This window comes from Ascaphus truei, chromosome 2, assembly GCF_040206685.1.
Source record: "Ascaphus truei isolate aAscTru1 chromosome 2, aAscTru1.hap1, whole genome shotgun sequence".
Classification (NCBI taxonomy): domain Eukaryota; kingdom Metazoa; phylum Chordata; class Amphibia; order Anura; family Ascaphidae; genus Ascaphus; species Ascaphus truei.
The window spans coordinates 6,615,513-6,643,405 of record NC_134484.1 but is presented as its reverse complement, the minus strand read 5'-3'; the positions used below and the strand labels follow the sequence as shown (position 1 = coordinate 6,643,405).

General features: G+C 58.4%; 1 protein-coding gene across 1 annotated transcript in view; it reads right to left on the bottom strand.

The window, feature by feature from the left end:
* LOC142481709 (protein scribble homolog) overlaps positions 1–27,893 on the bottom strand; it is a 78,323-nt gene that overhangs the window by 47,124 nt on the left and 3,306 nt on the right. The window lies entirely within an intron of this gene.

Below are 27,893 nucleotides of genomic sequence, written 5' to 3'. Positions count from 1 at the left end.
CTTTCTAACACGTAACTGAATGCCCGCCTGCCAGCGCAGGCCCAGTCCCACCTAACACCCTTTCTAACACTGTAACTGAATGCCCGCCTGCCAGCGCAGGCCCAGTCCCACCTAACACCCTTTCTAACACTGTAACTGAATGCCTGCCTGCCAGCGCAGGCCCAGTCCCACCTAACACCCTTTCTAACACTGTAACTGAATGCCCGCCTGCCAGCGCAGGCCCAGTCCCACCTAACACCCTTTCTAACACGGTAACTGAATGCCCGCCTGCCAGCGCAGGCCCAGTCCCACCTAACACCCTTTCTAACACTGTAACTGAATGCCCGCCTGCCAGCGCAGACCCAGTCCCACCTAACTCCCTTTCTAACACTGTAACTGAATGCCCGCCTGCCAGCGCAGGCCCAGTCCCACCTAACACCCTTTCTAACACTGTAACTGAATGCCCGCCTGCCAGCGCAGACCCAGTCCCACCTAACACCCTTTCTAACACGTAACTGAATGCCCGCCTGCCAGCGCAGGCCCAGTCCCACCTAACACCCTTTCTAACACTGTAACTGAATGCCCGCCTGCCAGCGCAGGCCCAGTCCCACCTAACACCCTTTCTAACACTGTAACTGAATGCCCGCCTGCCAGCGCAGGCCCAGTGCCACCTAACTCCCTTTCTAACACGTAACTGAATGCCCGCCTGCCAGCGCAGGCCCAGTCCCACCTAACACCCTTTCTAACACTGTAACTGAATGCCCGCCTGCCAGCGCAGACCCAGTCCCACCTAACACCCTTTCTAACACTGTAACTGAATGCCCGCCTGCCAGCGCAGGCCCAGTCCCACCTAACACCCTTTCTAACACTGTAACTGAATGCCCGCCTGCCAGCGCAGGCCCAGTCCCACCTAACACCCTTTCTAACACTGTAACTGAATGCCCGCCTGCCAGCGCAGGCCCAGTCCCACCTAACACCCTTTCTAACACTGTAACTGAATGCCCGCCTGCCAGCGCAGGCCCAGTCCCACCTAACACCCTTTCTAACACGTAACTGAATGCCCGCCTGCCAGCGCAGGCCCAGTCCCACCTAACTCCCTTTCTAACACGTAACTGAATGCCCGCCTGCCAGCGCAGGCCCAGTCCCACCTAACACCCTTTCTAACACTGTAACTGAATGCCCGCCTGCCAGCGCAGGCCCAGTCCCACCTAACACCCTTTCTAACAGTGTAACTGAATGCCCGCCTGCCAGCGCAGACCCAGTCCCACCTAACACCCTTTCTAACACTGTAACTGAATGCCCGCCTGCCAGCGCAGGCCCAGTCCCACCTAACACCCTTTCTAACACTGTAACTGAATGCCCGCCTGCCAGCGCAGGCCCAGTCCCACCTAACACCCTTTCTAACACTGTAACTGAATGCCCGCCTGCCAGCGCAGGCCCAGTCCCACCTAACACCCTTTCTAACACTGTAACTGAATGCCCGCCTGCCAGCGCAGGCCCAGTCCCACCTAACACCCTTTCTAACACGTAACTGAATGCCCGCCTGCCAGCGCAGGCCCAGTCCCACCTAACACCCTTTCTAACACTGTAACTGAATGCCCGCCTGCCAGCGCAGGCCCAGTCCCACCTAACACCCTTTCTAACACTGTAACTGAATGCCCGCCTGCCAGCGCAGGCCCAGTCCCACCTAACACCCTTTCTAACACTGTAACTGAATGCCCGCCTGCCAGCGCAGGCCCAGTCCCACCTAACACCCTTTCTAACACTGTAACTGAATGCCCGCCTGCCAGCGCAGGCCCAGTCCCACCTAACACCCTTTCTAACACTGTAACTGAATGCCCGCCTGCCAGCGCAGGCCCAGTCCCACCTAACACCCTTTCTAACACTGTAACTGAATGCCCGCCTGCCAGCGCAGGCCCAGTGCCACCTAACTCCCTTTCTAACACGTAACTGAATGCCCGCCTGCCAGCGCAGGCCCAGTCCCACCTAACACCCTTTCTAACACTGTAACTGAATGCCCGCCTGCCAGCGCAGACCCAGTCCCACCTAACACCCTTTCTAACACTGTAACTGAATGCCCGCCTGCCAGCGCAGGCCCAGTCCCACCTAACACCCTTTCTAACACTGTAACTGAATGCCCGCCTGCCAGCGCAGGCCCAGTCCCACCTAACACCCTTTCTAACACTGTAACTGAATGCCCGCCTGCCAGCGCAGGCCCAGTCCCACCTAACACCCTTTCTAACACGTAACTGAATGCCCGCCTGCCAGCGCAGGCCCAGTCCCACCTAACACCCTTTCTAACACTGTAACTGAATGCCCGCCTGCCAGCGCAGGCCCAGTCCCACCTAACACCCTTTCTAACACTGTAACTGAATGCCCGCCTGCCAGCGCAGGCCCAGTCCCACCTAACTCCCTTTCTAACACGTAACTGAATGCCCGCCTGCCAGCGCAGGCCCAGTCCCACCTAACACCCTTTCTAACACTGTAACTGAATGCCCGCCTGCCAGCGCAGGCCCAGTCCCACCTAACACCCTTTCTAACAGTGTAACTGAATGCCCGCCTGCCAGCGCAGACCCAGTCCCACCTAACACCCTTTCTAACACTGTAACTGAATGCCCGCCTGCCAGCGCAGGCCCAGTCCCACCTAACACCCTTTCTAACACTGTAACTGAATGCCCGCCTGCCAGCGCAGGCCCAGTCCCACCTAACACCCTTTCTAACACTGTAACTGAATGCCCGCCTGCCAGCGCAGGCCCAGTCCCACCTAACACCCTTTCTAACACTGTAACTGAATGCCCGCCTGCCAGCGCAGGCCCAGTCCCACCTAACACCCTTTCTAACACGTAACTGAATGCCCGCCTGCCAGCGCAGGCCCAGTCCCACCTAACACCCTTTCTAACACGTAACTGAATGCCCGCCTGCCAGCGCAGGCCCAGTCCCACCTAACACCCTTTCTAACACTGTAACTGAATGCCCGCCTGCCAGCGCAGGCCCAGTCCCACCTAACACCCTTTCTAACACTGTAACTGAATGCCCGCCTGCCAGCGCAGGCCCAGTCCCACCTAACACCCTTTCTAACACTGTAACTGAATGCCCGCCTGCCAGCGCAGGCCCAGTCCCACCTAACACCCTTTCTAACACTGTAACTGAATGCCCGCCTGCCAGCGCAGGCCCAGTGCCACCTAACTCCCTTTCTAACACGTAACTGAATGCCCGCCTGCCAGCGCAGACCCAGTCCCACCTAACACCCTTTCTAACACTGTAACTGAATGCCCGCCTGCCAGCGCAGGCCCAGTCCCACCTAACACCCTTTCTAACACTGTAACTGAATGCCCGCCTGCCAGCGCAGGCCCAGTCCCACCTAACACCCTTTCTAACACTGTAACTGAATGCCCGCCTGCCAGCGCAGACCCAGTCCCACCTAACTCCCTTTCTAACACTGTAACTGAATGCCCGCCTGCCAGCGCAGACCCAGTCCCACCTAACACCCTTTCTAACACTGTAACTGAATGCCCGCCTGCCAGCGCAGACCCAGTCCCACCTAACACCCTTTCTAACACTGTAACTGAATGCCCGCCTGCCAGCGCAGGCCCAGTCCCACCTAACTCCCTTTCTAACACTGTAACTGAATGCCCGCCTGCCAGCGCAGGCCCAGTCCCACCTAACACCCTTTCTAACACTGTAACTGAATGCCCGCCTGCCAGCGCAGACCCAGTCCCACCTAACACCCTTTCTAACACTGTAACTGAATGCCCGCCTGCCAGCGCAGGCCCAGTCCCACCTAACACCCTTTCTAACACTGTAACTGAATGCCCGCCTGCCAGCGCAGGCCCAGTCCCACCTAACACCCTTTCTAACACTGTAACTGAATGCCCGCCTGCCAGCGCAGGCCCAGTCCCACCTAACACCCTTTCTAACACTGTAACTGAATGCCCGCCTGCCAGCGCAGACCCAGTCCCACCTAACACCCTTTCTAACACTGTAACTGAATGCCCGCCTGCCAGCGCAGGCCCAGTCCCACCTAACACCCTTTCTAACACGTAACTGAATGCCCGCCTGCCAGCGCAGGCCCAGTCCCACCTAACACCCTTTCTAACACTGTAACTGAATGCCCGCCTGCCAGCGCAGACCCAGTCCCACCTAACACCCTTTCTAACACTGTAACTGAATGCCCGCCTGCCAGCGCAGGCCCAGTCCCACCTAACACCCTTTCTAACACTGTAACTGAATGCGCGCCTGCCAGCGCAGACCCAGTGCCACCTAACACCCTTTCTAACACTGTAACTGAATGCCCGCCTGCCAGCGCAGGCCCAGTCCCACCTAACACCCTTTCTAACACGTAACTGAATGCCCGCCTGCCAGCGCAGGCCCAGTCCCACCTAACTCCCTTTCTAACACGTAACTGAATGCCCGCCTGCCAGCGCAGGCCCAGTCCCACCTAACACCCTTTCTAACACGTAACTGAATGCCCGCCTGCCAGCGCAGGCCCAGTCCCACCTAACTCCCTTTCTAACACGTAACTGAATGCCCGCCTGCCAGCGCAGGCCCAGTCCCACCTAACACCCTTTCTAACACTGTAACTGAATGCCCGCCTGCCAGCGCAGACCCAGTCCCACCTAACACCCTTTCTAACACGTAACTGAATGCCCGCCTGCCAGCGCAGGCCCAGTCCCACCTAACACCCTTTCTAACACTGTAACTGAATGCCCGCCTGCCAGCGCAGGCCCAGTCCCACCTAACTCCCTTTCTAACACTGTAACTGAATGCCCGCCTGCCAGCGCAGGCCCAGTCCCACCTAACACCCTTTCTAACACTGTAACTGAATGCCCGCCTGCCAGCGCAGACCCAGTCCCACCTAACACCCTTTCTAACACGTAACTGAATGCCCGCCTGCCAGCGCAGACCCAGTCCCACCTAACTCCCTTTCTAACACTGTAACTGAATGCCCGCCTGCCAGCGCAGGCCCAGTCCCACCTAACACCCTTTCTAACACGTAACTGAATGCCCGCCTGCCAGCGCAGACCCAGTCCCACCTAACACCCTTTCTAACACGTAACTGAATGCCCGCCTGCCAGCGCAGACCCAGTCCCACCTAACACCCTTTCTAACACGTAACTGAATGCCCGCCTGCCAGCGCAGGCCCAGTCCCACCTAACTCCCTTTCTAACACTGTAACTGAATGCCCGCCTGCCAGCGCAGGCCCAGTCCCACCTAACACCCTTTCTAACACTGTAACTGAATGCCCGCCTGCCAGCGCAGGCCCAGTCCCACCTAACACCCTTTCTAACACTGTAACTGAATGCCCGCCTGCCAGCGCAGGCCCAGTCCCACCTAACACCCTTTCTAACACGTAACTGAATGCCCGCCTGCCAGCGCAGGCCCAGTCCCACCTAACACCCTTTCTAACACGTAACTGAATGCCCGCCTGCCAGCGCAGGCCCAGTCCCACCTAACACCCTTTCTAACACGGTAACTGAATGCCCGCCTGCCAGCGCAGGCCCAGTCCCACCTAACACCCTTTCTAACACGTAACTGAATGCCCGCCTGCCAGCGCAGACCCAGTCCCACCTAACACCCTTTCTAACACGTAACTGAATGCCCGCCTGCCAGCGCAGACCCAGTGCCACCTAACTCCCTTTCTAACACTGTAACTGAATGCCCGCCTGCCAGCGCAGGCCCAGTCCCACCTAACACCCTTTCTAACACGTAACTGAATGCCCGCCTGCCAGCGCAGGCCCAGTCCCACCTAACACCCTTTCTAACACTGTAACTGAATGCCCGCCTGCCAGCGCAGGCCCAGTCCCACCTAACACCCTTTCTAACACGGTAACTGAATGCCCGCCTGCCAGCGCAGGCCCAGTCCCACCTAACACCCTTTCTAACACGTAACTGAATGCCCGCCTGCCAGCGCAGACCCAGTCCCACCTAACTCCCTTTCTAACACTGTAACTGAATGCCCGCCTGCCAGCGCAGGCCCAGTCCCACCTAACACCCTTTCTAACACTGTAACTGAATGCCCGCCTGCCAGCGCAGGCCCAGTCCCACCTAACACCCTTTCTAACACTGTAACTGAATGCCCGCCTGCCAGCGCAGACCCAGTCCCACCTAACACCCTTTCTAACACTGTAACTGAATGCCCGCCTGCCAGCGCAGGCCCAGTCCCACCTAACACCCTTTCTAACACTGTAACTGAATGCCCGCCTGCCAGCGCAGGCCCAGTCCCACCTAACACCCTTTCTAACACGTAACTGAATGCCCGCCTGCCAGCGCAGGCCCAGTCCCACCTAACACCCTTTCTAACACGTAACTGAATGCCCGCCTGCCAGCGCAGGCCCAGTCCCACCTAACACCCTTTCTAACACGGTAACTGAATGCCCGCCTGCCAGCGCAGGCCCAGTCCCACCTAACACCCTTTCTAACACGTAACTGAATGCCCGCCTGCCAGCGCAGACCCAGTCCCACCTAACACCCTTTCTAACACGTAACTGAATGCCCGCCTGCCAGCGCAGACCCAGTGCCACCTAACTCCCTTTCTAACACTGTAACTGAATGCCCGCCTGCCAGCGCAGGCCCAGTCCCACCTAACACCCTTTCTAACACGTAACTGAATGCCCGCCTGCCAGCGCAGGCCCAGTCCCACCTAACACCCTTTCTAACACTGTAACTGAATGCCCGCCTGCCAGCGCAGGCCCAGTCCCACCTAACACCCTTTCTAACACGGTAACTGAATGCCCGCCTGCCAGCGCAGGCCCAGTCCCACCTAACACCCTTTCTAACACGTAACTGAATGCCCGCCTGCCAGCGCAGGCCCAGTCCCACCTAACACCCTTTCTAACACGTAACTGAATGCCCGCCTGCCAGCGCAGACCCAGTCCCACCTAACACCCTTTCTAACACGTAACTGAATGCCCGCCTGCCAGCGCAGGCCCAGTCCCACCTAACTCCCTTTCTAACACTGTAACTGAATGCCCGCCTGCCAGCGCAGGCCCAGTCCCACCTAACACCCTTTCTAACACGTAACTGAATGCCCGCCTGCCAGCGCAGGCCCAGTCCCACCTAACACCCTTTCTAACACTGTAACTGAATGCCCGCCTGCCAGCGCAGGCCCAGTCCCACCTAACACCCTTTCTAACACTGTAACTGAATGCCCGCCTGCCAGCGCAGGCCCAGTCCCACCTAACTCCCTTTCTAACACGTAACTGAATGCCCGCCTGCCAGCGCAGGCCCAGTCCCACCTAACACCCTTTCTAACACTGTAACTGAATGCCCGCCTGCCAGCGCAGGCCCAGTCCCACCTAACACCCTTTCTAACAGTGTAACTGAATGCCCGCCTGCCAGCGCAGACCCAGTCCCACCTAACACCCTTTCTAACACTGTAACTGAATGCCCGCCTGCCAGCGCAGGCCCAGTCCCACCTAACACCCTTTCTAACACTGTAACTGAATGCCCGCCTGCCAGCGCAGGCCCAGTCCCACCTAACACCCTTTCTAACACTGTAACTGAATGCCCGCCTGCCAGCGCAGGCCCAGTCCCACCTAACACCCTTTCTAACACTGTAACTGAATGCCCGCCTGCCAGCGCAGGCCCAGTCCCACCTAACACCCTTTCTAACACGTAACTGAATGCCCGCCTGCCAGCGCAGGCCCAGTCCCACCTAACACCCTTTCTAACACGTAACTGAATGCCCGCCTGCCAGCGCAGGCCCAGTCCCACCTAACACCCTTTCTAACACTGTAACTGAATGCCCGCCTGCCAGCGCAGGCCCAGTCCCACCTAACACCCTTTCTAACACTGTAACTGAATGCCCGCCTGCCAGCGCAGGCCCAGTCCCACCTAACACCCTTTCTAACACTGTAACTGAATGCCCGCCTGCCAGCGCAGGCCCAGTCCCACCTAACACCCTTTCTAACACTGTAACTGAATGCCCGCCTGCCAGCGCAGGCCCAGTGCCACCTAACTCCCTTTCTAACACGTAACTGAATGCCCGCCTGCCAGCGCAGACCCAGTCCCACCTAACACCCTTTCTAACACTGTAACTGAATGCCCGCCTGCCAGCGCAGGCCCAGTCCCACCTAACACCCTTTCTAACACTGTAACTGAATGCCCGCCTGCCAGCGCAGGCCCAGTCCCACCTAACACCCTTTCTAACACTGTAACTGAATGCCCGCCTGCCAGCGCAGACCCAGTCCCACCTAACTCCCTTTCTAACACTGTAACTGAATGCCCGCCTGCCAGCGCAGACCCAGTCCCACCTAACACCCTTTCTAACACTGTAACTGAATGCCCGCCTGCCAGCGCAGACCCAGTCCCACCTAACACCCTTTCTAACACTGTAACTGAATGCCCGCCTGCCAGCGCAGGCCCAGTCCCACCTAACTCCCTTTCTAACACTGTAACTGAATGCCCGCCTGCCAGCGCAGGCCCAGTCCCACCTAACACCCTTTCTAACACTGTAACTGAATGCCCGCCTGCCAGCGCAGACCCAGTCCCACCTAACACCCTTTCTAACACTGTAACTGAATGCCCGCCTGCCAGCGCAGGCCCAGTCCCACCTAACACCCTTTCTAACACTGTAACTGAATGCCCGCCTGCCAGCGCAGGCCCAGTCCCACCTAACACCCTTTCTAACACTGTAACTGAATGCCCGCCTGCCAGCGCAGGCCCAGTCCCACCTAACACCCTTTCTAACACGGTAACTGAATGCCCGCCTGCCAGCGCAGGCCCAGTCCCACCTAACACCCTTTCTAACACTGTAACTGAATGCCCGCCTGCCAGCGCAGGCCCAGTCCCACCTAACACCCTTTCTAACACTGTAACTGAATGCCCGCCTGCCAGCGCAGGCCCAGTCCCACCTAACACCCTTTCTAACACTGTAACTGAATGCCCGCCTGCCAGCGCAGGCCCAGTCCCACCTAACACCCTTTCTAACACTGTAACTGAATGCCCGCCTGCCAGCGCAGGCCCAGTCCCACCTAACACCCTTTCTAACACGGTAACTGAATGCCCGCCTGCCAGCGCAGGCCCAGTCCCACCTAACACCCTTTCTAACACTGTAACTGAATGCGCGCCTGCCAGCGCAGGCCCAGTCCCACCTAACACCCTTTCTAACACGTAACTGAATGCCCGCCTGCCAGCGCAGGCCCAGTCCCACCTAACTCCCTTTCTAACACGTAACTGAATGCCCGCCTGCCAGCGCAGGCCCAGTCCCACCTAACACCCTTTCTAACACGTAACTGAATGCCCGCCTGCCAGCGCAGGCCCAGTCCCACCTAACTCCCTTTCTAACACGTAACTGAATGCCCGCCTGCCAGCGCAGGCCCAGTCCCACCTAACACCCTTTCTAACACTGTAACTGAATGCCCGCCTGCCAGCGCAGACCCAGTCCCACCTAACACCCTTTCTAACACGTAACTGAATGCCCGCCTGCCAGCGCAGGCCCAGTCCCACCTAACACCCTTTCTAACACTGTAACTGAATGCCCGCCTGCCAGCGCAGGCCCAGTCCCACCTAACTCCCTTTCTAACACTGTAACTGAATGCCCGCCTGCCAGCGCAGGCCCAGTCCCACCTAACACCCTTTCTAACACTGTAACTGAATGCCCGCCTGCCAGCGCAGACCCAGTCCCACCTAACACCCTTTCTAACACGTAACTGAATGCCCGCCTGCCAGCGCAGACCCAGTCCCACCTAACTCCCTTTCTAACACTGTAACTGAATGCCCGCCTGCCAGCGCAGGCCCAGTCCCACCTAACACCCTTTCTAACACGTAACTGAATGCCCGCCTGCCAGCGCAGACCCAGTCCCACCTAACACCCTTTCTAACACGTAACTGAATGCCCGCCTGCCAGCGCAGACCCAGTCCCACCTAACACCCTTTCTAACACGTAACTGAATGCCCGCCTGCCAGCGCAGGCCCAGTGCCACCTAACTCCCTTTCTAACACGTAACTGAATGCCCGCCTGCCAGCGCAGACCCAGTCCCACCTAACACCCTTTCTAACACTGTAACTGAATGCCCGCCTGCCAGCGCAGGCCGAGTCCCACCTAACACCCTTTCTAACACGTAACTGAATGCCCGCCTGCCAGCGCAGACCCAGTGCCACCTAACTCCCTTTCTAACACTGTAACTGAATGCCCGCCTGCCAGCGCAGGCCCAGTCCCACCTAACACCCTTTCTAACACGTAACTGAATGCCCGCCTGCCAGCGCAGGCCCAGTCCCACCTAACACCCTTTCTAACACGTAACTGAATGCCCGCCTGCCAGCGCAGGCCCAGTCCCACCTAACACCCTTTCTAACACTGTAACTGAATGCCCGCCTGCCAGCGCAGGCCCAGTCCCACCTAACACCCTTTCTAACACTGTAACTGAATGCCCGCCTGCCAGCGCAGGCCCAGTCCCACCTAACACCCTTTCTAACACGGTAACTGAATGCCCGCCTGCCAGCGCAGGCCCAGTCCCACCTAACACCCTTTCTAACACGTAACTGAATGCCCGCCTGCCAGCGCAGACCCAGTCCCACCTAACACCCTTTCTAACACGTAACTGAATGCCCGCCTGCCAGCGCAGACCCAGTGCCACCTAACTCCCTTTCTAACACTGTAACTGAATGCCCGCCTGCCAGCGCAGGCCCAGTCCCACCTAACACCCTTTCTAACACGTAACTGAATGCCCGCCTGCCAGCGCAGGCCCAGTCCCACCTAACACCCTTTCTAACACTGTAACTGAATGCCCGCCTGCCAGCGCAGGCCCAGTCCCACCTAACACCCTTTCTAACACGGTAACTGAATGCCCGCCTGCCAGCGCAGGCCCAGTCCCACCTAACACCCTTTCTAACACGTAACTGAATGCCCGCCTGCCAGCGCAGACCCAGTCCCACCTAACTCCCTTTCTAACACTGTAACTGAATGCCCGCCTGCCAGCGCAGGCCCAGTCCCACCTAACACCCTTTCTAACACTGTAACTGAATGCCCGCCTGCCAGCGCAGGCCCAGTCCCACCTAACACCCTTTCTAACACTGTAACTGAATGCCCGCCTGCCAGCGCAGACCCAGTCCCACCTAACACCCTTTCTAACACTGTAACTGAATGCCCGCCTGCCAGCGCAGGCCCAGTCCCACCTAACACCCTTTCTAACACTGTAACTGAATGCCCGCCTGCCAGCGCAGGCCCAGTCCCACCTAACACCCTTTCTAACACGTAACTGAATGCCCGCCTGCCAGCGCAGGCCCAGTCCCACCTAACACCCTTTCTAACACGTAACTGAATGCCCGCCTGCCAGCGCAGGCCCAGTCCCACCTAACACCCTTTCTAACACGGTAACTGAATGCCCGCCTGCCAGCGCAGGCCCAGTCCCACCTAACACCCTTTCTAACACGTAACTGAATGCCCGCCTGCCAGCGCAGACCCAGTCCCACCTAACACCCTTTCTAACACGTAACTGAATGCCCGCCTGCCAGCGCAGACCCAGTGCCACCTAACTCCCTTTCTAACACTGTAACTGAATGCCCGCCTGCCAGCGCAGGCCCAGTCCCACCTAACACCCTTTCTAACACTGTAACTGAATGCCCGCCTGCCAGCGCAGGCCCAGTCCCACCTAACACCCTTTCTAACACGGTAACTGAATGCCCGCCTGCCAGCGCAGGCCCAGTCCCACCTAACACCCTTTCTAACACGTAACTGAATGCCCGCCTGCCAGCGCAGGCCCAGTCCCACCTAACACCCTTTCTAACACGTAACTGAATGCCCGCCTGCCAGCGCAGACCCAGTCCCACCTAACACCCTTTCTAACACGTAACTGAATGCCCGCCTGCCAGCGCAGGCCCAGTCCCACCTAACTCCCTTTCTAACACTGTAACTGAATGCCCGCCTGCCAGCGCAGGCCCAGTCCCACCTAACACCCTTTCTAACACGTAACTGAATGCCCGCCTGCCAGCGCAGGCCCAGTCCCACCTAACACCCTTTCTAACACGTAACTGAATGCCCGCCTGCCAGCGCAGGCCCAGTCCCACCTAACACCCTTTCTAACACGTAACTGAATGCCCGCCTGCCAGCGCAGGCCCAGTCCCACCTAACACCCTTTCTAACACGGTAACTGAATGCCCGCCTGCCAGCGCAGGCCCAGTCCCACCTAACACCCTTTCTAACACGTAACTGAATGCCCGCCTGCCAGCGCAGACCCAGTCCCACCTAACACCCTTTCTAACACGTAACTGAATGCCCGCCTGCCAGCGCAGACCCAGTGCCACCTAACTCCCTTTCTAACACTGTAACTGAATGCCCGCCTGCCAGCGCAGGCCCAGTCCCACCTAACACCCTTTCTAACACGTAACTGAATGCCCGCCTGCCAGCGCAGGCCCAGTCCCACCTAACACCCTTTCTAACACTGTAACTGAATGCCCGCCTGCCAGCGCAGGCCCAGTCCCACCTAACACCCTTTCTAACACGGTAACTGAATGCCCGCCTGCCAGCGCAGGCCCAGTCCCACCTAACACCCTTTCTAACACGTAACTGAATTCCCGCCTGCCAGCGCAGGCCCAGTCCCACCTAACACCCTTTCTAACACGTAACTGAATGCCCGCCTGCCAGCGCAGACCCAGTCCCACCTAACACCCTTTCTAACACGTAACTGAATGCCCGCCTGCCAGCGCAGGCCCAGTCCCACCTAACTCCCTTTCTAACACTGTAACTGAATGCCCGCCTGCCAGCGCAGGCCCAGTCCCACCTAACACCCTTTCTAACACGTAACTGAATGCCCGCCTGCCAGCGCAGGCCCAGTCCCACCTAACACCCTTTCTAACACTGTAACTGAATGCCCGCCTGCCAGCGCAGGCCCAGTCCCACCTAACACCCTTTCTAACACGTAACTGAATGCCCGCCTGCCAGCGCAGGCCCAGTCCCACCTAACACCCTTTCTAACACTGTAACTGAATGCCCGCCTGCCAGCGCAGACCCAGTCCCACCTAACACCCTTTCTAACACGTAACTGAATGCCCGCCTGCCAGCGCAGGCCCAGTCCCACCTAACACCCTTTCTAACACTGTAACTGAATGGCCGCCTGCCAGCGCAGACCCAGTCCCACCTAACACCCTTTCTAACACGTAACTGAATGCCCGCCTGCCAGCGCAGGCCCAGTCCCACCTAACACCCTTTCTAACACGGTAACTGAATGCCCGCCTGCCAGCGCAGGCCCAGTCCCACCTAACACCCTTTCTAACACGTAACTGAATGCCCGCCTGCCAGCGCAGACCCAGTCCCACCTAACTCCCTTTCTAACACTGTAACTGAATGCCCGCCTGCCAGCGCAGGCCCAGTCCCACCTAACACCCTTTCTAACACTGTAACTGAATGCCCGCCTGCCAGCGCAGGCCCAGTCCCACCTAACACCCTTTCTAACACTGTAACTGAATGCCCGCCTGCCAGCGCAGACCCAGTCCCACCTAACACCCTTTCTAACACTGTAACTGAATGCCCGCCTGCCAGCGCAGGCCCAGTCCCACCTAACACCCTTTCTAACACTGTAACTGAATGCCCGCCTGCCAGCGCAGGCCCAGTCCCACCTAACACCCTTTCTAACACGTAACTGAATGCCCGCCTGCCAGCGCAGGCCCAGTCCCACCTAACACCCTTTCTAACACGTAACTGAATGCCCGCCTGCCAGCGCAGGCCCAGTCCCACCTAACACCCTTTCTAACACGGTAACTGAATGCCCGCCTGCCAGCGCAGGCCCAGTCCCACCTAACACCCTTTCTAACACTGTAACTGAATGCCCGCCTGCCAGCGCAGACCCAGTCCCACCTAACACCCTTTCTAACACGTAACTGAATGCCCGCCTGCCAGCGCAGACCCAGTGCCACCTAACTCCCTTTCTAACACTGTAACTGAATGCCCGCCTGCCAGCGCAGGCCCAGTCCCACCTAACACCCTTTCTAACACGTAACTGAATGCCCGCCTGCCAGCGCAGGCCCAGTCCCACCTAACACCCTTTCTAACACTGTAACTGAATGCCCGCCTGCCAGCGCAGGCCCAGTCCCACCTAACACCCTTTCTAACACGGTAACTGAATGCCCGCCTGCCAGCGCAGGCCCAGTCCCACCTAACACCCTTTCTAACACGTAACTGAATGCCCGCCTGCCAGCGCAGGCCCAGTCCCACCTAACACCCTTTCTAACACGTAACTGAATGCCCGCCTGCCAGCGCAGACCCAGTCCCACCTAACACCCTTTCTAACACGTAACTGAATGCCCGCCTGCCAGCGCAGGCCCAGTCCCACCTAACTCCCTTTCTAACACTGTAACTGAATGCCCGCCTGCCAGCGCAGGCCCAGTCCCACCTAACACCCTTTCTAACACGTAACTGAATGCCCGCCTGCCAGCGCAGGCCCAGTCCCACCTAACACCCTTTCTAACACGTAACTGAATGCCCGCCTGCCAGCGCAGGCCCAGTCCCACCTAACACCCTTTCTAACACGTAACTGAATGCCCGCCTGCCAGCGCAGGCCCAGTCCCACCTAACACCCTTTCTAACACGGTAACTGAATGCCCGCCTGCCAGCGCAGGCCCAGTCCCACCTAACACCCTTTCTAACACGTAACTGAATGCCCGCCTGCCAGCGCAGACCCAGTCCCACCTAACACCCTTTCTAACACGTAACTGAATGCCCGCCTGCCAGCGCAGACCCAGTGCCACCTAACTCCCTTTCTAACACTGTAACTGAATGCCCGCCTGCCAGCGCAGGCCCAGTCCCACCTAACACCCTTTCTAACACGTAACTGAATGCCCGCCTGCCAGCGCAGGCCCAGTCCCACCTAACACCCTTTCTAACACTGTAACTGAATGCCCGCCTGCCAGCGCAGGCCCAGTCCCACCTAACACCCTTTCTAACACGGTAACTGAATGCCCGCCTGCCAGCGCAGGCCCAGTCCCACCTAACACCCTTTCTAACACGTAACTGAATGCCCGCCTGCCAGCGCAGGCCCAGTCCCACCTAACACCCTTTCTAACACGTAACTGAATGCCCGCCTGCCAGCGCAGACCCAGTCCCACCTAACACCCTTTCTAACACGTAACTGAATGCCCGCCTGCCAGCGCAGGCCCAGTCCCACCTAACTCCCTTTCTAACACTGTAACTGAATGCCCGCCTGCCAGCGCAGGCCCAGTCCCACCTAACACCCTTTCTAACACGTAACTGAATGCCCGCCTGCCAGCGCAGGCCCAGTCCCACCTAACACCCTTTCTAACACTGTAACTGAATGCCCGCCTGCCAGCGCAGGCCCAGTCCCACCTAACACCCTTTCTAACACGTAACTGAATGCCCGCCTGCCAGCGCAGGCCCAGTCCCACCTAACACCCTTTCTAACACTGTAACTGAATGCCCGCCTGCCAGCGCAGACCCAGTCCCACCTAACACCCTTTCTAACACGTAACTGAATGCCCGCCTGCCAGCGCAGGCCCAGTCCCACCTAACACCCTTTCTAACACTGTAACTGAATGCCCGCCTGCCAGCGCAGACCCAGTCCCACCTAACACCCTTTCTAACACGTAACTGAATGCCCGCCTGCCAGCGCAGGCCCAGTCCCACCTAACACCCTTTCTAACACGGTAACTGAATGCCCGCCTGCCAGCGCAGGCCCAGTCCCACCTAACACCCTTTCTAACACGTAACTGAATGCCCGCCTGCCAGCGCAGACCCAGTCCCACCTAACTCCCTTTCTAACACTGTAACTGAATGCCCGCCTGCCAGCGCAGGCCCAGTCCCACCTAACACCCTTTCTAACACTGTAACTGAATGCCCGCCTGCCAGCGCAGGCCCAGTCCCACCTAACACCCTTTCTAACACTGTAACTGAATGCCCGCCTGCCAGCGCAGACCCAGTCCCACCTAACACCCTTTCTAACACGTAACTGAATGCCCGCCTGCCAGCGCAGGCCCAGTCCCACCTAACACCCTTTCTAACACTGTAACTGAATGCCCGCCTGCCAGCGCAGGCCCAGTCCCACCTAACACCCTTTCTAACACGTAACTGAATGCCCGCCTGCCAGCGCAGGCCCAGTCCCACCTAACACCCTTTCTAACACGTAACTGAATGCCCGCCTGCCAGCGCAGGCCCAGTCCCACCTAACACCCTTTCTAACACGGTAACTGAATGCCCGCCTGCCAGCGCAGGCCCAGTCCCACCTAACACCCTTTCTAACACGTAACTGAATGCCCGCCTGCCAGCGCAGACCCAGTCCCACCTAACACCCTTTCTAACACGTAACTGAATGCCCGCCTGCCAGCGCAGACCCAGTGCCACCTAACTCCCTTTCTAACACTGTAACTGAATGCCCGCCTGCCAGCGCAGGCCCAGTCCCACCTAACACCCTTTCTAACACGTAACTGAATGCCCGCCTGCCAGCGCAGGCCCAGTCCCACCTAACACCCTTTCTAACACTGTAACTGAATGCCCGCCTGCCAGCGCAGGCCCAGTCCCACCTAACACCCTTTCTAACACGGTAACTGAATGCCCGCCTGCCAGCGCAGGCCCAGTCCCACCTAACACCCTTTCTAACACGTAACTGAATGCCCGCCTGCCAGCGCAGGCCCAGTCCCACCTAACACCCTTTCTAACACGTAACTGAATGCCCGCCTGCCAGCGCAGACCCAGTCCCACCTAACACCCTTTCTAACACGTAACTGAATGCCCGCCTGCCAGCGCAGGCCCAGTCCCACCTAACTCCCTTTCTAACACTGTAACTGAATGCCCGCCTGCCAGCGCAGGCCCAGTCCCACCTAACACCCTTTCTAACACGTAACTGAATGCCCGCCTGCCAGCGCAGGCCCAGTCCCACCTAACACCCTTTCTAACACGTAACTGAATGCCCGCCTGCCAGCGCAGGCCCAGTCCCACCTAACACCCTTTCTAACACGTAACTGAATGCCCGCCTGCCAGCGCAGGCCCAGTCCCACCTAACACCCTTTCTAACACGGTAACTGAATGCCCGCCTGCCAGCGCAGGCCCAGTCCCACCTAACACCCTTTCTAACACTGTAACTGAATGCCCGCCTGCCAGCGCAGGCCCAGTCCCACCTAACACCCTTTCTAACACTGTAACTGAATGCCCGCCTGCCAGCGCAGGCCCAGTCCCACCTAACACCCTTTCTAACACGTAACTGAATGCCCGCCTGCCAGCGCAGACCCAGTCCCACCTAACACCCTTTCTAACACGTAACTGAATGCCCGCCTGCCAGCGCAGACCCAGTGCCACCTAACTCCCTTTCTAACACTGTAACTGAATGCCCGCCTGCCAGCGCAGGCCCAGTCCCACCTAACACCCTTTCTAACACGTAACTGAATGCCCGCCTGCCAGCGCAGGCCCAGTCCCACCTAACACCCTTTCTAACACTGTAACTGAATGCCCGCCTGCCAGCGCAGGCCCAGTCCCACCTAACACCCTTTCTAACACGGTAACTGAATGCCCGCCTGCCAGCGCAGGCCCAGTCCCACCTAACACCCTTTCTAACACGTAACTGAATGCCCGCCTGCCAGCGCAGGCCCAGTCCCACCTAACACCCTTTCTAACACGTAACTGAATGCCCGCCTGCCAGCGCAGACCCAGTCCCACCTAACACCCTTTCTAACACGTAACTGAATGCCCGCCTGCCAGCGCAGGCCCAGTCCCACCTAACTCCCTTTCTAACACTGTAACTGAATGCCCGCCTGCCAGCGCAGGCCCAGTGCCACCTAACTCCCTTTCTAACACGTAACTGAATGCCCGCCTGCCAGCGCAGACCCAGTCCCACCTAACACCCTTTCTAACACGTAACTGAATGCCCGCCTGCCAGCGCAGACCCAGTCCCACCTAACACCCTTTCTAACACGTAACTGAATGCCCGCCTGCCAGCGCAGGCCCAGTCCCACCTAACACCCTTTCTAACACGTAACTGAATGCCCGCCTGCCAGCGCAGGCCCAGTCCCACCTAACACCCTTTCTAACACTGTAACTGAATGCCCGCCTGCCAGCGCAGACCCAGTCCCACCTAACACCCTTTCTAACACGTAACTGAATGCCCGCCTGCCAGCGCAGACCCAGTCCCACCTAACACCCTTTCTAACACGTAACTGAATGCCCGCCTGCCAGCGCAGGCCCAGTCCCACCTAACACCCTTTCTAACACTGTAACTGAATGCCCGCCTGCCAGCGCAGACCCAGTCCCACCTAACACCCTTTCTAACACGTAACTGAATGCCCGCCTGCCAGCGCAGACCCAGTCCCACCTAACTCCCTTTCTAACACTGTAACTGAATGCCCGCCTGCCAGCGCAGGCCCAGTCCCACCTAACTCCCTTTCTAACACTGTAACTGAATGCCCGCCTGCCAGCGCAGGCCCAGTCCCACCTAACACCCTTTCTAACACTGTAACTGAATGCCCGCCTGCCAGCGCAGGCCCAGTCCCACCTAACTCCCTTTCTAACACTGTAACTGAATGCCCGCCTGCCAGCGCAGGCCCAGTCCCACCTAACTCCCTTTCTAACACTGTAACTGAATGCCACAGTGATGTTTGTGAAGGAAAAAGAATAATAGAAATAACTCAGCTTTAGATAACGACATACGGTGGGACTGGCGTCCCTGCCACGCCCGGTGTCCTGCCACGCCCAGTGTCCTGCCACGCCCAGTGTCCTGCCACGCCTAGTGTCCTGCCACGCCCAGTGTCCTGCCACGCCTAGTGTCCTGCCACGCCCAGTGTCCTGCCACGCCCAGTGTCCTGCCACGCCTAGTGTCCTGCCACGCCCAGTGTCCTGCCACGCCTAGTGTCCTGCCACGCCCAGTGCCCTGCCACGCCCAGTGCCCTGCCACGCCCAGTGTCCTGTCACGCCCAGTGCCCTGCCACGCCCAGTGTCCTGCCACGCCCAGTGTCCTGCCACGCCCAGTGTCCTGCCACGCCCAGTGCCCTGCCACGCCCAGTGTCCTCCCACGCCCAGTGTCCTGCCACGCCCAGTGTCCTGCCACGCCCAGTGTCCTCCCACGCCCAGTGTCCTGCCACGCCCAGTGCCCTGCCACGCCCAGTGCCCTGCCACGCCCAGTGCCCTGCCACGCCCAGTGCCCTGCCACGCCCAGTGTCCTGCCACGCCCAGTGTCCTGCCACGCCCAGTGTCCTGCCACGCCCAGTGCCCTGCCACGCCCAGTGTCCTGCCACGCCCAGTGTCCTGCCACGCCCAGTGTCCTGCCACGCCCAGTGCCCTGCCACGCCCAGTGTCCTCCCACGCCCAGTGTCCTGCCACGCCCAGTGTCCTGCCACGCCCAGTGTCCTGCCACGCCCAGTGCCCTGCCACGCCCAGTGTCCTCCCACGCCCAGTGTCCTGCCACGCCCAGTGCCCTGCCACGCCCAGTGTCCTGCCACGCCCAGTGCCCTGCCACGCCCAGTGCCCTGCCACGCCCAGTGCCCTGCCACGCCCAGTGCCCTGCCACGCCCAGTGTCCTGCCACGCCCAGTGTCCTGCCACGCCCAGTGTCCTGCCACGCCCAGTGCCCTGCCACGCCCAGTGTCCTCCCACGCCCAGTGTCCTGCCACGCCCAGTGTCCTGCCACGCCCAGTGTCCTGCCACGTTCCTATTCATTTCATAATCGTTACAGGGAATTCCCCCCCGCTCCCCAAAAAAGGGCCTGGAGCTCAGTTATTGTCTTACTGAAGGGGACAGACTGTAACGGGGGACGAGTCTTACCGAGAGAGGCCACGTAGTAAATATACGGCAATCTCTGGTCTAGTTTCCCAAATGAGCCATATTTACATACCCTCCGACTGCGCCTATGTATCCGGTACCCTACACAAGCGCGTGGTACGTGCAAGCCCTGCGGTACCTATGTATCCGGTACACTACACATGCGTGGGACCTGCAAGCCCAGCGGTACCTATGTATCCGGTACCCTACACATGCACGTGGGACCTGCAAGCCCTGCGGTACCTATGTATCCGGTACACTACACATGCGTGGGACCTGCAAGCCCAGCGGTACCTATGTATCCGGTACCCTACACATGCGCATGGGACCTGCAAGCCCTGCGGTACCTATGTATCCGGTACACTACACATGCGTGGGACCTGCAAGCCCAGCGGTACCTATGTATCCGGTACCCTACACATGCACGTGGGACCTGCAAGCCCTGCGGTACCTATGTATCCGGTACACTACACATGTGTGGGACCTGCAAGCCCTGCGGTACCTATGTATCCGGTACCCTACACATGCGCGTGGGACCTGCAAGCCCTGCGGTACCTATGTATCCGGTACCCTACACATGCGCGTGGGACCTGCAAGCCCTGCGGTACCTATGTATCCGGTACCCTACCCACGGGCGTGGGACCTGCAAGCCCTGCGGTACCTATGTATCCGGTACCCTACACATGCGCGTGGGACCTGCAAGCCCTGCAGTACCTATGTATCCGGTACCCTACACACGTGCGTGGGACCTGCAAGCCCTGCGGTACCTATGTATCCGGTACCCTACCCACGCGCGTGGGACCTGCAAGCCCTACGGTACCTATGTATCCGGTACCCTACACATGCGCGTGGGACCTGCAAGCCCTGCGGTACCTATGTATCCGGTACCCTACACATGAGCGTGGGACCTGCAAGCCCTGCAGTACCTATGTATCCGGTAACCTACACACACGCGTGGGACCTGCAAGCCCTGCAGTACCTATGTATCCGGTACCCTACACATGCGCGTGGGACCTGCAAGCCCTGCGGTACCTATGCATCCGGTACCCTACACATGCGCATGGGACCTGCAAGCCCTGCAGTACCTATGTATCCGGTACCCTACACACACACGTGGGACCTGCAAGCCCTGCAGTACCTATGTATCTGGTACCCTACACATGCGCGTGGGACCTGCAAGCCCAGCGGTACCTATGTATCCGGTACCCTACACAAGCGCGTGGTACGTGCAAGCCCTGCGGTACCTATGTATCCGGTACACTACACATGCGTGGGACCTGCAAGCCCAGCGGTACCTATGTATCCGGTACCCTACACATGCACGTGGGACCTGCAAGCCCTGCGGTACCTATGTATCCGGTACACTACACATGCGTGGGACCTGCAAGCCCAGCGGTACCTATGTATCCGGTACCCTACACATGCGCATGGGACCTGCAAGCCCTGCGGTACCTATGTATCCGGTACACTACACATGCGTGGGACCTGCAAGCCCAGCGGTACCTATGTATCCGGTACCCTACACATGCACGTGGGACCTGCAAGCCCTGCGGTACCTATGTATCCGGTACACTACACATGTGTGGGACCTGCAAGCCCTGCGGTACCTATGTATCCGGTACCCTACACATGCGCGTGGGACCTGCAAGCCCTGCGGTACCTATGTATCCGGTACCCTACACATGCGCGTGGGACCTGCAAGCCCTGCGGTACCTATGTATCCGGTACCCTACCCACGGGCGTGGGACCTGCAAGCCCTGCGGTACCTATGTATCCGGTACCCTACACATGCGCGTGGGACCTGCAAGCCCTGCAGTACCTATGTATCCGGTACCCTACACACGTGCGTGGGACCTGCAAGCCCTGCGGTACCTATGTATCCGGTACCCTACCCACGCGCGTGGGACCTGCAAGCCCTACGGTACCTATGTATCCGGTACCCTACACATGCGCGTGGGACCTGCAAGCCCTGCGGTACCTATGTATCCGGTACCCTACACATGAGCGTGGGACCTGCAAGCCCTGCAGTACCTATGTATCCGGTAACCTACACACACGCGTGGGACCTGCAAGCCCTGCAGTACCTATGTATCCGGTACCCTACACATGCGCGTGGGACCTGCAAGCCCTGCGGTACCTATGCATCCGGTACCCTACACATGCGCATGGGACCTGCAAGCCCTGCAGTACCTATGTATCCGGTACCCTACACACACACGTGGGACCTGCAAGCCCTGCAGTACCTATGTATCTGGTACCCTACACATGCGCGTGGGACCTGCAAGCCCTGCGGTACCTATGTAGCCGGTACCCTACACATGCGCGTGGGACCTGCAAGCCCTGCGGTACCTATGTATCCGGTACCCTACACACGTGCGTGGGACCTGCAAGCCCTGCGGTACCTATGTATCCGGTACCCTACACATGCGCGTGGGAACTGCAAGCCCTGCGGTTCCTATGTATCCGGTACCCTACACATGCGCGTGGGACCTGCAAGCCCTGCGGTACCTATGTATCCGGTACCCTACACATGCACGAGGGACCTGCATGCCCTGCGGTACCTATGTATCCGGTACCCTACACATGCGCGTGGGACCTGCAAGCCCTGCGGTACCTATGTATCCGGTACCCTACACATGCGCGTGGGACCTGCAAGCCCTGCGGTACCTATGTATCCGGTACCCTACACACGCGCGTGGGACCTGCAAGCCCTGCGGTACCTATGTATCCGGTACCCTACACATGCGCGTGGGACCTGCAAGCCCTGCGGTACCTATGTATCCGGTACCCTACCCACGCGCGTGGGACCTGCAAGCCCTGCGGTACCTATGTATCCGGTACCCTACACACGCGCGTGGGACCTTCAAGCCCTGCGGTACCTATGTATCCGGTACCCTACACATGCGCGTGGGACCTGCAAGCCCTGCGGTACCTATGTATCCGGTACCCTACACATGCGCGTGGGACCTGCAAGCCCTGCGGTACCTATGTATCCGGTACCCTACACATGCGCGTGGGACCTGCAAGCCCTGCGGTACCTATGTATCCGGTACCCTACACATGCGCGTGGGACCTGCAAGCCCTGCGGCACCTATGTATCCGGTACCCTACACACGCGCGTGGGACCTGCAAGCCCTTCGGTACCTATGTATCCGGTACCCTACACACGCACGTGGGACCTGCAAGCCCTGCGGTACCTATGTATCGGTACCCTACACACACGCGTGGGACCTGCGGTACCTATTAAACAGAAGTTATGGATGTGTGTTAAGCTGCGGAGGTTTAGGGGCTTCCATAGGCATTACATAGGAGAGCCTCCATCCAGTAGAAGTAGACCAGGGGCGGCCAATTTCTGTCCTCAAGGGCCACCAACAGGTCAGGTTTTCAGGATATCCCTGCTTCAGCACAGGTGGTGCAGCAGTTTACTGTGCCACTGATTGAGCCACCTGTGCTGAAGCAGGGATATCCTTAACACCTAACCCGTTGGCGGCCCTTGAGGACTGGGGTTGGTCACCCCTATAGTATTGTATTGTATGTCTTTATTTATATAGCGCCATTAATGTACATAGCGCTTCACAGCAGTAATACATGTGGTAATCATATAAATAACAGATAATATAAATAACAGATAATGGGAATAAGTGCTTCAGACATAGAAGTAACATTAAGAGGAGTCCCTGCCCCGAGGAGCTTACAGTCTAATTGGTAGGTAGGGAGAACGTACAGAGACAGTAGGAGGGAGTTCTGGTAAGTGCGTCTGCAGGGGGCCAAGCTTTATGTGCCATGTGTTCAGAATATCCACAGTGCTATTCATATGCTTCTTTAAGCAAATGTGTCTTAAGGTGGGTCCTAAAGGTGGATAGAGAGGGTGCTAGTCGGGTTCTGAGGGGAAGGGCATTCCAGAGGTGGGGGGCAGTCAGTGAGAAAGGTTTAAGGCGGGAGAGGGCTTTAGATAAAAAGGGGGTAGAAAGAAGACATCCTTGAGCAGAACGCAAGAGTCGGGATGGTGCATAGCGAGAAATTAGGGCTGAGATGTAAGGAGGGGCAGAAGAGTGTAAAGCTTTAAAAGTGAGGAGAAGAATGGAGTGTGAGATGCGGGATTTGATCGGAAGCCAGGAGAGGGATTTCATGAGGGGAGATGCTGAGACAGATCTAGGAAAGAGTAGAGTGATTCAATGGTACAGGACAATGGTACAGGACAATGGTACAGGACAATGGTACAGGACAATGGTACAGGACAATGGTACAGGACAATGGTACAGGACAATGGTACAGGACAATGGTACAGGACCTGTTTGTATGCGCAGCAGGCTGGGGTGTCTGTATGTTCTAATGAGGCAGGACGGAGCCAAAGTAGCACCGCTTAGTAATGTGTGGCCCTGACTCTTCTCCCGATCTCCGAGTCTGAACGCGCCACTCAACAGTGGGATGGTGCCATCTACTGGCTGATCCGTATCACTGCAACCAGAGAATGGGGTTTGAACACAGATGGTAACGGGTGCATACCCTGACATACCCCAACATACCCCAGGGGCAGCATGTGGCCGTGTATCAAAATATCGGACGGGTGCATACCCTGACATACCCCAGGGGCAGCATGTGGCCGTGTATCAGAGTATCGGACGGGTGCATACCCTGACATACCCCAGGGGCAGCATGTGGCCGTGTATCAGAGTATCGGACGGGTGCATACCCTGACATACCCCAGGGGCAGCATGTGGCCGTGTATCAGAGTATCGGACGGGTGCATACCCTGACATACCCCAGGGGCAGCATGTGGCCGCGTATCAGAGTATCGGACGGGTGCATACCCTGACATACCCCAGGGGCAGCATGTGGCCGCGTATCAGAGTATCGGACGGGTGCATACCCTGACATACCCCAGGGGCAGCATGTGGCCGTGTATCAGAGTATCGGACGGGTGCATACCCTGACATACCCCAGGGGCAGCATGTGGCCGTGTATCAGAGTATCGGACGGGTGCATACCCTGACATACCTCAGGGGCATCATGTGGCTGTGTATCAGAGTATCGGACGGGTGCATACCCTGACATACCCCAGGGGCAGCATGTGGCCGTGTATCAGAGTATCGGACGGGTGCATACCCTGACATACCCCAGGGGCAGCATGTGGCCGTGTATCAGAGTATCGGACGGGTGCATACCCTGACATACCCCAGGGGCAGCATGTGGCCGCGTATCAGAGTATCGGACGGGTGCTCACCCTGACATACCCCAGGGGCAGCATGTGGCCGTGTATCAGAGTATCGGACGGGTGCATACCCTGACATACCCCAGGGGCAGCATGTGGCTGTGTATCAGAGTATCGGACGGGTGCATACCCTGACATACCCCAGGGGCAGCATGTGGCCGTGTATCAGAGTATCGGACGGGTGCATACCCTGACATACCCCAGGGGCAGCATGTGGCCGTGTATCAGAGTATCGGACGGGTGCATACCCTGACATACCCCAGGGGCAGCATGTGGCCGTGTATCAGAGTATCGGACGGGTGCATACCCTGACATACCCCAGGGGCAGCATGTGGCTGTGTATCAGAGTATCGAACAGGTGCATACCCTGACATACCCCAGGGGCAGCATGTGGCCGTGTATCAGAGTATCGGACGGGTGCATACCCTAACATACCCCAGGGGCAGCATGTGGCCGTGTATCAGAGTATCGGACGGGTGCATACCCTGACATACCCCAGGGGCAGCATGTGGCCGTGTATCAGAGTATCGGACAGGTGCATACCCTGACATACCCATGGGGCAGCATGTGGCGTGTATCAGAGTATCGGACGGGTGCATACCCTGACATACCCCAGGGGCAGCATGTGGCATGTATCAGAGTATCGGACGGGTGCATACCCTGACATACCCCAGGGGCAGCATGTGGCCGCGTATCAGAGTATCGGACGGGTGCATACCCTGACATACCCCAGGGGCAGCATGTGGCCGTGTATCAGAGTATCGGACGGGTGCATACCCTGACATACCCCAGGGGCAGCATGTGGCCGTGTATCAGAGTATCGGACGGGTGCATACCCTGACATACCCCAGGGGCAGCATGTGGCCGTGTATCAGAGTATCGGACGGGTGCATACCCTGACATACCCCAGGGGCAGCATGTGGCCGTGTATCAGAGTATCGGACGGGTGCATACCCTGACATACCCCAGGGGCAGCATGTGGCCGCGTATCAGAGTATCGGACGGGTGCATACCCTGACATACCCCAGGGGCAGCATGTGGCCGCGTATCAGAGTATCGGACGGGTGCATACCCTGACATACCCCAGGGGCAGCATGTGGCCGTGTATCAGAGTATCGGACGGGTGCATACCCTGACATACCCCAGGGGCAGCATGTGGCCGTGTATCAGAGTATCGGACGGGTGCATACCCTGACATACCCCAGGGGCAGCATGTGGCCGTGTATCAGAGTATCGGACGGGTGCATACCCTGACATACCCCAGGGGCAGCATGTGGCCGCGTATCAGAGTATCGGATGGGTGCATACCCTGACATACCCCAGGGGCAGCATGTGGCCGTGTATCAGAGTATTGCACGGGTGCATACCCTGACATACCCCAGGGGCAGCATGTGGCCGCGTATCAGAGTATCGGATGGGTGCATACCCTGACATACCCCAGGGGCAGCATGTGGCCGTGTATCAGAGTATCAGATAGGTGCATACCCTGACATACCCCAGGGGCAGCATGTGGCCGTGTATCAGAGTATCGGACGGGTGCATACCCTGACATACCCCAGGGGCAGCATGTGGCCGTGTATCAGAGTATCGGACGGGTGCATACCCTGACATACCCCAGGGGCAGCATGTGGCCGTGTATCAGAGTATCGGACGGGTGCATACCCTGACATACCCCAGGGGCAGCATGTGGCCGTGTATCAGAGTATCGGACGGGTGCATACCCTGACATACCCCAGGGGCAGCATGTGGCCGGGTATCAGAGTATCGGACGGGTGCATACCCAGACATACCCCAGGGGAAGCATGTGGCTGTGTATCAGAGTATCGGACGGGTGCATACCCTGACATACCCCAGGGGCAGCATGTGGCCGTGTATCAGAGTATCGGACGGGTGCATACCCTGACATACCCCAGGGGCAGCATATGGCTGTGTATCAGAGTATCGGACGGGTGCATACCCTGACATACCCCAGGGGCAGCATGTGGCTGTGTATCAGAGTATCGGACGGGTGCATACCCTGACATACCCCAGGGGCAGCATGTGGCCGTGTATCAGAGTATCGGACGGGTGCATACCCTGACATACCCCAGGGGCAGAATGTGGCCGCGTATCAGAGTATCGGACGGGTGCATACCCTGACATACCCATGGGGCAGCATGTGGCCGCGTATCAGAGTATGGGACGAGTGCATACTCTGACATACCCCAGGGGCAGCATGTGGCTGTGTATCAGAGTATCGGACGGGTGCATATCCTGACATACCCCAGGGGCAGCATGTGGTCGTGTATCAGAGTATCGGACGGGTGCATACCCTGACATACCCCAGGGGCAGCATGTGGCTGTGTATCAGAGTATCGGACGGGTGCATACCCTGACATACCCCAGGGGCAGCATGTGGCTGTGTATCAGAGTATCAGACGGGTGCATACCCTGACATACCCCAGGGGCAGCATGTGGCTGTGTATCAGAGTATCGGACGGGTGCATACCCTGACATACCCCAGGGGCAGAATGTGGCCGTGTATCAGAGTATCGGACAGGTGCATACCCTGACATACCCCAGGGGCAGCATGTGGCCGCGTATCAGAGTATCGGACGGGTGCATACCCTGACATACCCCAGGGGCAGCATGTGGCCACGTATCAGAGTATGGGACGAGTGCATACTCTGACATACCCCAGGGGCAGCATGTGGCTGTGTATCAGAGTATCGGACGGGTGCATACCCTGACATACCCCGGGGGCAGAATGTGGCCGCGTATCAGAGTATCGGAAGGGTGCATACCCTGACATACCCCAGGGGCAGCATGTGGCCGCGTATCAGAGTATGGGACGAGTGCATACTCTGACATACCCCAGGGGCAGCATGTGGCCGTGTATCAGAGTATCAGACGGGTGCATACCCTGACATACCCCAGGGGCAGCATGTGGCTGTGTATCAGAGTATCGAACAGGTGCATACCCTGACATACCCCAGGGGCAGCATGTGGCTGTGTATCAGAGTATCGGACGGGT